This window comes from Oryctolagus cuniculus, unplaced genomic scaffold (genome assembly GCF_051225735.1).
Source record: "Oryctolagus cuniculus isolate XC-2025 breed Fujian yellow rabbit unplaced genomic scaffold, ASM5122573v1 ptg000037l, whole genome shotgun sequence".
Taxonomy (NCBI): domain Eukaryota; kingdom Metazoa; phylum Chordata; class Mammalia; order Lagomorpha; family Leporidae; genus Oryctolagus; species Oryctolagus cuniculus.
The window spans coordinates 2,013,342-2,020,929 of record NW_028301697.1 but is presented as its reverse complement, the minus strand read 5'-3'; the positions used below and the strand labels follow the sequence as shown (position 1 = coordinate 2,020,929).

At 37.4% G+C, this 7,588-nt stretch overlaps 1 pseudogene; it reads left to right on the top strand.

Annotated features, from left to right (window-relative positions):
- Positions 1-1,180: 1,180 nt before the first annotated feature.
- Positions 1,181-1,248, top strand: LOC138848288 (U6 spliceosomal RNA; annotated as a pseudogene).
- The last annotated feature ends 6,340 nt before the right edge of the window (positions 1,249-7,588 follow it).

The window sequence follows — 7,588 nt, the reverse complement described above, 5'->3', positions numbered from 1 at the left end:
GTTTTTTCTCTGTTATTATTCAACTTATTGATGTCTTATTTTTGTTCACATTATTCCTCTCAATTGCTCTACCTGAGGTGAGTAGGGCTGCTGTGTTGCTTAAATGAAGTGTATGCTTTAGATTACTCATTTAATGAGTGCATGTCATTCACATAGCACTTCACTGAAGTTCTACTATGTCCCAAATCCTCTTCTAGGCACAGAATTTAGACCACTTTTCTCTTAGGCCCAGATCTTGCCTTTAACATACTACTTGGAATTTAGTAGCTCATGAAATCTGCAGACTGCATAAATGAATGAATATTTTGAGGGCTGTGCTTTTGTGGAGGAACTTCATAGGAGACCGAAGGAATAAAATAAATCAAAAGTATCCACAGTATATAGAATGTATACTATTTTACAAGTCACAGAGAAGAAGAAGAAGAAGGAAAGTAGTAAGACTAGAAAGTTTGTGGCAAGACTAACAGGCGCTGGTCAAGAACTTAATAAGCACATTAGGAAAGCAGTAAGGTTTCTTTTTTTTTTTTTTTTGAGGAAAAGTTTTTATTTCTAGTGATGAAATTGGCTACAGAACATTATGAAAGTTTAAAAATACAAAGAGAAATTGTCTATAATTAATAGATTCAAAATTTGACAATCAGTGAATATCATTATTAGTCATTACCAACAACAGTTATTGATTTGAAAGGCAGAGTGACAGGAAGAGGGAACCACTGCTTCACTCCCCAGACACTTGCAATAGCCAAAGCTTGACCAAGCCAAAACCAGGAACTGGGAATTCATTCTGGATGTCCCATTTGGGTGCAGGGACCCAAGCACTTCTGCCATCCTCCGTCTCCTCCCAGGGTGCACACTAGCAGAAACTTGCCTCAAAGCAGAGAAGCTACCACTCAAGCCAGGCATTTGTATATGGGATGTGGGTGTGTGGTGGTGATAGCAAGCCCTCATGGATAAAAAAAAACAAAAAAAAAAAAAAACAAAGTTATTTCTATGCCAAGGAAATTACTCTGTAGTCTTTCTCTTATAAACTACGTATTGCTGAACCTAGATAATTTTTCCTTTATTTAACAATGACATGAAAATGTCAGTTGAGTTGGCTTTCCTGAAGACCTTGTTTCTTGAATATTAGTGGCTAGCTGAGATAAATTCTTTTCATCTCTTTCTCGCTTCGGCAGCACATGTGCTCGCTTCGGCAGCACATATACTAAAATTGGAATGATACAGAGAAGATTAGCATGCCCCTGCGCAGTAAGGTTTCTTTACCTCCCTGTAGGCTCTGCTCTCCAGAGGTGAACAGGGTCCTCTAAACCCACTTGCTGCACACACAAACACCTGAGTGTTGTATTCTCCCACAGGTGTTGGAGACTGATATGGTGTTCTGATTTATATTTACATAATGGCTAGTGACATCGGGCATATTCACATGTTTTGACCATGTACATTTCTTCTGAGAAATGTCTATTCAGATCCTTGCCTGTTTCTTCACTGTATTTTTTGGAGTTTTTCCAATTCATGTAAATGTTCTGGAAATCTGTAAACATTCAGAGTTTTAATTTTTCCTGCCATCTGTTCATTGTATCTACACTCTGATGTTTACTTTGTTGTGAAGAAGTATCTTAGTTGGATATACTCAAATGTCTCTGTTTTTATTTTTGTGACTATTGCTATTGGAATCTTACCCAAAAGCTATTGTGTGTTGACAATATTTAGAGTTTCCCTATGTTTACTTGGGTTTGGGTCTTATGATTACATTTTAATTCACTGTGAGTTCACTTTCACATAGTGTAAGAGATGTTGGAGTCTCTTTTCAGGCTTCTACATATGGATAATCAAGTTCCTCTGCACCACTTGTGAAAGAGATTCTTCTTTCTCCAGTTCATTTGAGTTCCTTTGTTAAATATGAGTTGCTGGTAGAAATTTGGGTTTATTTCTATGCTACCAAGTCTTTTCCATTGAACTATGTGTCTGTTATTATATCAGTGCTAACACTTCTTCTTTTTTTTTTGCAGTATATTTATTTGAAAGGCAGAGTTACAGAGAGGTAGAGGCAGAGAGAGAGAGAGGTCTTCCATCCACTGGTTTACTCCCCAAATGGCCACAATGGCCGGAGCTCTGTTGATCTGAATCCAAGTGTCAGGAGCTTCTTCCAGGTCTCTATGCAGGTGCAGGGGCCCAAAGACTTTGGCCATTTTCTACTTTTTTCTCAGGCTATACCAGAGAGGGGTATAAGAAGTGGAGCAGCTGGGAAACATACTGGCACCCATATGAGATGCCGGCACTGCAGACGGTGACTTTACCTGCTTTGTCATAGTGCTGACCCCTGTAATATGTCTTAAAATATGGTGTGATGTCTCCAGCTTTTTTTTTGCTTTATAATATTGCTTTAGATGTTAAGCATCTCTCATGTTTCTATGTGAATTTTAGCATCATTTTTTCTAGCTCTGAGAACATCGTTGGTATGTTGATTGGGATTACATTGAATTTGCAAATTGCTTTTGGTAGTATGGATATTTTGGTATTATTCTTCCCATTCACAAACATAAGTTTTCTGTGAGACTGTCAAAAAGCCTTGACAAAAATTGGACTTTATTACACAAAAATTCATCACTTTTTGGGATCATTTAAATCCATAATTTTGCACTAATATTTGATAAATAATTAAAGACTTTGAGCATTTTAGTAGGAGAAATTAAAATATTTATCAATTTATTCAAATATTGTTTAGATGTGATATTCAAATATTGTTTAGAGCCATTGTCTGTATTCCCTCTAAATTACGATCTTTTTGCTTTTTGCCTGTTAAACTTGTCCCTTGATTCAAGAACCCTTTTTAATGTAATGTAAACTGAAAATGTCATTTCATAAGCTAAAAAAAATGACAAAGAAGGAAAAAGAAGGGAGGGAGGTTGAGTATATAATTATGTTCTCCGAATTTTTTCTATAAAACATATTGAATCATTTAAAAGCTAATTAAAATTAAACTCAAAATTGGACCATTATGACCAATATTTAAAACAAGTGATTAAAAACTGTAGATGTCTTCAATTTTGATTATCATTCTTCTTTAGAATATCTGAAAGAAATCCGGCTTCTCACTTTAAAATATACCAGTGTGTTAGAATTCAGTATTAAATGACTTTGTTTAAAAGTTTTATTTAATCTATTGCTTTAAGTAGTAATACTATGGCCATTGTAAAACAAAATCCTTATCATTTTTCATAAAACAGAAAGGGCCTTTAAAACATCATCACTAAAAATATTAAGAGACCTAAAATATAACATTCTTAAAACCCAAGTGATACCATTCAAAATTTTCAAATATGCAGGGATAGTTCATGTCAAGTAACTAAATAATTGTTAAGTGTATATATGGAATAGCTTCTATAAATTCTTTTGGCAAGGGCTGGCACTGTGGCATAGTGGGTGAGGCTGCCACCTGCAGTGCTGGTATTCCATAGGGGCATCAGTTCAAGACCTGGCTGCTCCACTTCCTATCCAGCTCTCTGCTATGGCCTGGGAAACACTATAAAATGGTGCAAGTCCTTGGGCCCCTGCACCTGCATAGGAGACCAGGAAGAGGCTCCTGGCTCCTGCCTTCCAGTCAGCACAGCTGCAGCCATGGAGGCCAACTGTGGAGTGAACCAGTGAATGGAAGACCATTCTCTCTGCCTGTCCTTCTCTCTCTGTGTAATTCTGACTTTCAAATAATATAAATAAATCTTTAAAATTTTTTTTGGCAAATAGATGAAGCTACTTGTTATACATTTCAAATAAATAGCAAACATACTAGAAAAATATATTGAATAAAATTTAAGCAACTCATAGCTATACACAGAAATTTCTCACCATAACAACATAGCAACCACTAAATTTCCAAATTCAATTTTCCACAACTTAGAATCTTTAACTCCAGAAGGAGTACAAAATTGACAGAACAGTGGCCTATGTATCAGGATACCTAATGCTAATACAGAATTATCCCTGCCACAACTTACCTATGTGACCTTGAACAATTCACTTTACTTCTCTGGGCTTGGCATTTAGCATCCTCATGTGATAAAGGAGGCTTGGATAAGATCAGTTGTACTCTATCTTGAGACTTCAATGATCTCTCAGTTTCCAAACAGGCACCTTAAGGGAAAGTAAACCTTTAGATCAAAGCTTACATTTTTAAATATAAATATATTTTAAACTGTTTCTACAACTAGTACAAAACAACACATTCAAATGTGTACCATGCCACTTTTCAATATTTGGGAATAATTAATGCATCATTTTAGAGCATTGTCTTGAGGCCAGTGCTGTGGTGTAGCTAGTAAAGCCACTGCATGCAGTGGGGGCATCCCACATGGAGGCCGGTTCAAGTCCAGGCTGCTCCATTTTCCATTCAGCTGTCTGCTATAGCCTGGGAGAGCAGTAGGAAGTTGGCCCAAGTCCTTGGGCCCCTGAATCTGCATGGGAGACCCTGAAGAGGTCCTGGCTCCTGGTTTCAGATTGGCATATCTCTGACCTTTTAGGCCATCTGGGGAGTGAACCAGCAGATGGAGGACCTCTCTCTCTCTCTCTCTTCCTCTTGTTCACTATCTGTGTAACTCTGACTTCCAAATAAATAAATAAATAAATCTTTTAAAAAATCAAAAGAATATTGTCTGGCACACAGTGAACCACTAAGTACAAGATATTATTAGTAATATTAGATTGAAATATTGAAATAAACTAGGCAATAAGCCTTAAGATGCAAATTAATACCAAGAAATATAATCTCAAATTTCTGTGTTCAACAAGGTAGTCTCTTTTCACTACTAACTTTATACTAAATAAGATATTTTGATATTTTGTTAAGAGTAAATTTATCGGGGGCCAGCGCCGTGGCTCACTTGGTTAATTCTCCACCTGTGGTGCTGGTATCCCTTATGGGCAAAGTGTTCTAGTCCTGGTTGCTCCTCTTTCAGTCCAGCTTTCTGCTATGGCCCGGGAAGGCAGTAGAGGATGGCCCAAGTGCTTGGGCCCTGCACCCGGATGGGAGACCAGGAGAAAGCACCTGACTCCTGGCTTTGGATGGGCACAGCTCCAACTGTGGCAGCCATCTGGGGACTGAACCAATGGAAGGAAGACCTTTCTGATTTCTCACTGTATATAACTCTACCTGTCAAATAAAAAAAAATTATTAGTTTTTCATAAAAACTGCAGTATTGAAAAAGTTCTAAAATCCCTCTAATTCTAAATGTCTGTGACTGCTAACTCATTAGCACATATTGCATTCTTTACATCTGGGTAATCATGACAATTCACTTTTAAATGATTAACAGATCTGCTGTTATATATAAATACATGCTTTTCCGAAAATCATACAATAAGCAGGCTACATACTTTACTTCAAGTAGAACTGCCATATCCAGTCCTACAATTGTAAATAAGACAGTTTCAATTGTTCAGCATTATCAATTATAAATTCCAATCGTGTAGCAATACTCATAAGAATTTAGGGGGCCGATGCTGTGGAGTAGCAAGTAGAGCTGTGGCTTGCAGTGCTGACATTCCAATTGGGTGCCAGTTCAAGTCCTGGCTACTCAAATTACTATCCATCTTTTTAGGCAAGTAAGACTTACTATCCAGCAGTAGAGGATGGCCCAGGCCCTTGGGCTCCTGCACCTGCATAGGAGACCCAAAAGAAGCTGCTGGCTCCTGGCTTTGGATTGGCAGAGCTCCAGCCATTGTGGCCAAATGGGGAGTGAACCAGCGGTTGGAAGACTGCTCTCTCTCTCTCTCTCTCCTTCTCTGTGTAACTCTGATTTTCAAGTAAAATAAATGAATCTTTTTTTAAAAAGGATGAAATAAAAAGGAAGATGAAGATTACAAAATTGTTTAATTTTTTTAATAAATATAAATTTCCAAAGTACAGCTTTTGGATTACAGTGGCTTCCCCTCCCCCAAAACATCCCTCCCACCCATAATCCTCCTATTTCCTGCTTCCTCTCCCATCCCAGAAGATTACAAAATTGTATGAAGGACATTTGTACAGTAAACAAATATACTGATTTCCAATGCAATATTTGAATACTTGAAGCAGGAAGGCTAAGTACTTCTTTGCCAAAATAACATGTTTTCTCCAGTGTAAAACCCATTTGCCATCCCAATACACAAAGGGATTTGGGGCAAGAAGGAAAAAAGAAGTCCACACATGCAGAAATTTTAAGCAAAACAAAATAGAGAATGTATTTAGTTTCATGTAAATCACATGAGAATTAATAGTATTCTACCAATTTGCAACAAATATTTTTAACTTTAATGAATGAATGAACTTTCAGTTACATAGCAGGAAACTTCTACCCTCTCCCATAAAACTGAAAGAGAAACTTTTTAAAAGTAAAAACTGATGAAAGAATTCTGCAATACATGTTAATGTTAAGTAGCCCAGCAGAGTTTATTTAGAAATACAAACACACACACAGAAAATAAATACATTAAAATCTTACTGAATAGTCCAGTAATAGTTCAGGATCCAATATGTGTGCAAAAGATTCTGGATTTCCCAGTCACTTTGTATAGGAAATGATGTGCTTTGCTATGTAGCATGTAACTTTAGATTCCTGAACACCTCCACTTTGCTTCTTACCCTGAGTCCCAGCAAATACAGGAACACAGCTGTTGAGTCATTCATTTTCTGGATTTGGGAATATCAAAGAATTAATGAGTATAGAAAGTTGTACAGCAAAGACCAAGAATATCCAAGGGAGGTCAGGAAAATCAATTGAACAAGTCAAAATACTATGAATGTATACTGAATGCTCTGTTTTTAATATGTCTTACTTACCTAAAAAGACATGAGGGCTATTGCTCTCTCTCTTAATACAACTAAGGAGAAGATATCACCAATGCTCAAGAAAAATGAATACACAGCAGAGCTAATACAAAATCCCCAAATTCCAAAATAGAAAAACTGGATATGCACTCCTTACACACACCCTGAAGTGGCAATGAAGTAGAACAAATCTAAAATTAGAAAAAAATCTTTTTTTAAAGATTTATTTATTTATTTGAAAGTCAGAGTTGCACAGAGAGAGGCAGAGAAGAGAGAGGGGTCTTCCATCCACTGGTTCTCTCCCCAGTTGGCTGCAATGGCCAGAGTTGTGCCAATCCAAAGCCAGGAGCAAGGAGCTTCTTCCAGGTCTCCCACATGGGTGCAGGGGCCCAGGACTTGGGCCATCTTCTACTGCTTTCCCAGGCTATAGCAGAGATCTGGATCCATATGAGCTGCCAGCACTGCAAGTGGTGGCTCTACCCACTATGCCACACCGCTGGCCCCGAAAATTCTTGTCAAATTAAGAACATTTAACCTTTGTTTTAGAGTGCATTATTAAAATATCTAAACTGGGGGAATACATAATTTCTTTCTTTAGAAATCAGAAGAGAAAAAGAACACTTCAAGCCTACTGTGACACCACACAGAAGGAATGGAGAATCATGATCCCAATTAGCCTAGGGACAGAATAAAAGGGAGGGAAATAGGAACAACAGAATTAAGATGAATAAGCTTTGACAGCTGAGGGAATCTGAATGTAAAGAAAAGGCATGCAGTTAACTGAAA